Source organism: Lipotes vexillifer, unplaced genomic scaffold (assembly GCF_000442215.2).
Source record: "Lipotes vexillifer unplaced genomic scaffold, Lipotes_vexillifer_v1.1 scaffold447, whole genome shotgun sequence".
Classification (NCBI taxonomy): domain Eukaryota; kingdom Metazoa; phylum Chordata; class Mammalia; order Artiodactyla; family Lipotidae; genus Lipotes; species Lipotes vexillifer.
Genome location: NW_006786302.1, coordinates 614,865 through 619,232, shown reverse-complemented (window position 1 = coordinate 619,232; position 4,368 = coordinate 614,865).

Here is a 4,368-nt window from a genome sequence, read left to right as displayed (position 1 = left end):
CCGTTGTGGCCTCTCCCGTTGCGGAGCACAGGCTCCGGACGCGCAGGCTCAGCGGCCATGGCTCACGGGCCCAGCCGCTCCGCGGCATGCGGAATCTTCCCACACCGGGGCACGAACCCGTGTCCCCTGCATCGGCAGGCGGACTCCCAACCACTGCGCCACCAGGGAAGCCCCTGATACATCTTTAAAATGGCACATCGTGTCAGGTCTCTTTACTCTTAAATCTCTCCATGTAAGTGGCATATAATCAGACAGTCCTTTTTTTTTTTTTGCAACATCTGAACATCTGATACAATTCATGACAATATTAAACTGGCTACATTTGTAAAATTTGTAAATCACTGATTCAGGCTCTTTTTCTCTTTTACTAAATTTATTTTATTCACCGAGTGGGTTGTGGGCCCTCGCCACTGACCCTGAGTGGCTGGGCCACCTAGACCGAATTTGCCTACAGGGTGGGCTGCCGGGTTCCTGCTTCCCCACCACGGTGCTCCAGTCTCCTCAGAGCTTCTTGCACTTTTGAGAAGAAACAGCTCCTGGATCAGATGTCTTCAGGGTGAGTAACCTTGTGAAAATGCACCTGTGCCTAAGTTGTCTAATAACCTTGTCAGGCTTGTGGAGTCCCACCCTGGAGAGATAATATAACAGGTCACAGCGCTGAGGTACTCAGAGGATCTGGTTAGAGTCCCGAATCCTGGGTCAGGGTCCCGGGGTTTTGGGTTTCTGCGTTTGTCTATGTTTGCCTATGTCTGACTGTTTTATTGCTAGGATTGGCCAATAGGGGTTGTCTCTTGGATGACTTTAGCAAAACTTTATTAAACCTGATAGTAATGAGTCCCCTGACTCAGGAGATAAGACATTGCTCCTGTCTAGAAACCTTGCCTTATGGAGGTGTCGGGTTTTCACCTGTGCCTAATATGATTGTCTGGTGGTATTGATATAGGTGTGTATTATTAATGGAGCCAGACCTGATTACCTTGTTGGGGTGAGAAGGTAAAGGAGAAATGGGAGCTAGGAGAAATCGTCTATTTCTGAATGGGTGGTCAGCATGGATTTAAAAGCACAGCTTTGTGTCTTTAGTGACTTAATGAAAGGCAGAGATGAAAGAGAAACAAAACAGGTGGGCAATGTTATTAGACATTTAAGGAAGGTTGAGATTGTAAAGGCAGTAACAAAACAAACAAGGATTTTATATAATTACTTTCAGTTTAAATAAAAAATACAGTAGTCATACTTGGCCTACATTTAGCCAAGTGTAAAACAAACAAACAAAAAATCTTCCAAACACAAACAAAACTTGTTAAGAAAAATTTTAGGGGGGTTGCTGAAAATAGCTTCTAAATGGTAAAGAGGTCTAGAGGGTGGCCTGAGAAGGCTGAAGTATTTTGAAGTTGGAGACAATGTTTCTAATGCAGGTAATGTCTAAGAAGCATGTGTGTAGGAACTCTATCAGCAAGTTCTGTGCTTTGCTCTGTTTGTACCTGTCCTTTCTGGTAACAATACGGTTCTTTTTGCTATGTGCTTTTATTCTGTAAATTTTAACATACTATGTTCTTGTTCTGTATGACTTCCTACTATAGATGGTATACTGGAGTTATGAAAAAGAAAATTATTTTCTTTTGTAGTATTGCCTGGACCCAATATCAGCTGGAGTCGGGGGGGAAAAAATGGCCCAGCATGTGTCTTTGAATTATAATACTATTTTACAATTACACTTGTTTTGCAAAAGAGAGGAGAAATCAGGTGAAATTAGCTTTATCCCCATTTCTTGCAAGGGAAGAGCCTTTATACAATTGGACACATTTGGGGTTTTCCTCACGGAAAATTTTTTTTTAATTTTATTAAAGTATAGTTGATTTACAATGTTGTTCATTTCTGCTGTACCCCAAAATGACAGGTATATTATATATATATTCTTTTTCATGTTCTTTTTCCATTATGGTTTATCACAGGACACTGAATATAGTTCCGTGTGCTGTACAGTAGGACCTTGTTTCTTATCTTCACTGACAATTTTAACACTCTTTTGTATGAGCCAAACTCATACAAAATTGAGGGAGTTAAAATTGAACTGCTTAAGTGTGTATATATATGTGTGTATGTTAAAAAGGAAAGTTTGCTGGGTGGAACAAACATTGGCAATGGTACTAACGGCCAAGGGCTCAATGGAGACCTTGGGCTGAGTGTATTCTACCTGGAAATTGCCCAGATGTCTAGATTATCTTGTCTGTGATCTCTGCTGGGGAGGTAAAATATTTTGGTCATCTACCAGGGAGATTATACCCGTATATGCTCAGAAAGGAAGTGAGGGCTTGAGTGTTTCACCCTGTATCTTCCTGAGTTCCTCTCTCAAGTTCAACTTTGGGTCTAAGAGAGCCCCTTACTTTCTTCAGGGTGATACCATCACCTCTCCCATCCTCCTCACCGTCCAAGGTGGTGAGTGACATGGAGCCTGGACTCCCCGAGGCTCCTCTGCAACAGGCAAGCCTGCACTCAGCACACGGGGGAACTATTAGGAGGCTGTGACCGCATCGGCTGCAGTTCTGGAGCTGCTGGACAGACAGACCTCTAGGCCACAGCTCTGGATACTCTCCTCTAGGGGAAAGCTTTCCACTGTCCCTTCGGTGAGCCTCTCGTCCGAGCTGCTCATCGTTGGGACAACCGTTCCCCAGTCTCTTGTCCCGGGAATTCTCACTGCCAAGGTGTGGATAGACGCCACCACATTTGCCTGCTTCTTTCCAGAAACCGAGGTAGGAGACAGAATTGGTTCCTAAATCCTAAGGTTCTTGTTTTCCCTCTGCTTTTGTGGGGAGCGAGGGAAGGCCATTTTCCAGAGATTTGCAATCCACAGACTGTTTGAAACCGGGGTATCGATGAAGCCTTAACCTAGGGGCTGCTTGCTTGCCCCCCCCCCTCTCTAAATGGCCATCCTCGGAGGGGCTCGCTCAGCCCTAAGAACCAGCGCTGAGGGTAGAGGGGTGGAGGGGCAGGCCTGGGTGTGCCCAGGTGCTCCCCACAAGGAGCAAAGCGTGCTCTGAGCCACAGATGGGCAAACTTGGTGCTTCCCTCCCTCTCCCATGAACACAAGGGTTTCCCAGGTGCAGCCAATGCTGCAGCATCATGCAGACCTGGAGTTTCTGATGAGACTCTGGTCAACGTTGGGCGCAATCCACAGAGGCCGGGCAGAGGTGGCAGGTGTTTGTTAAAGGCGGTTGTTCCAGGCTCTTCTGTGGTTTTGCTGCCCAGAAGTAAATTGTATCGAGCACCACAATGGAGGAACCCAGTGGGCCTTCAGAGGATGGACTCCCCGGTGGACCCCGGCTATCCTACCATCGATGGTCAACTCCCCTCGGATCAAGTGTAGCAGGTACAAGTCCTGGGCTCCTGACATTTGGCCTCAACTGATTTTTCTAGGTTATTTTGTACATTTTTCATCAGTGGCGGAGGGAAGACCCTCAGAAAAAGCCTGTCTTGCCTGAGCCAGAGCCTAATGACCTCGACTTACTACATCTGGCTCCTCCTCTCGTGCCTCCTGCAGCCCCCACACCTTGAGAAGGGGGATCCCCGCCCGCGGAGTCCAGGCTTCCACCAAAAGTCCTCCGGGGGTCTCAGGTCCTGCCCCAGCCCTGCACCTTCCTTACCAGACAGTCAAGGGGATTGGTTTCCCCTCCCTGAACCCAACAGGGTATTCAGTTCGGCCCAGGGGTCCTCTGCTTCAGGCAGGGCCATATCCATGGAGACAAGTTCCTGCAGGTCCAGAGGATCAAGGTCAACCAGGGGGCTTGTATGTGTGCACCCTCCCCCCTTCCTACATCTGATCTATATAATTGGGGAAAACGTATTTAAAGCACAGCTTTCTGTATATGCCTCAATGCCCTAGTTCCTTCTGGGAGTAGGATCTCCTTCTGAGAGATCCCTTCTGGGATCTACTAACAAAATTAAATGATTTCCTCACCAGAAAAAATAGACATTAAAGTATTCTCAGATCAGGCTTCCGCCCTTCGAGCTGCACTATTACTCCGGGGAAACAAGCCTCACCCAGGAGCCCCTGAAGAAATTCTACAAAAGGTAAGAGCAGATGTTTGGGCTGGTAGGAGGCCGGGAAGAGCCTGGATGTCTGACCCAACAGTAGTAAAACTCCATCCAGGTGCCCAGGCTCCAAATTTAAAGCAACACCCTTGAAAGAGGGACACAAAGGAAGGAATAAAGCCTCTGATAAGCACCTTTCTTAAATGCCAATTAATCGGACCTTGTCAATCCCATATAACACTCCCATCCTGCCAGTACAAGAACGTGGGACCAGAGATGACTGGTTTATACAGGTTTTAAGGGCCGTTAATGTGTAGAGGGTACACATGCAGTGGTACC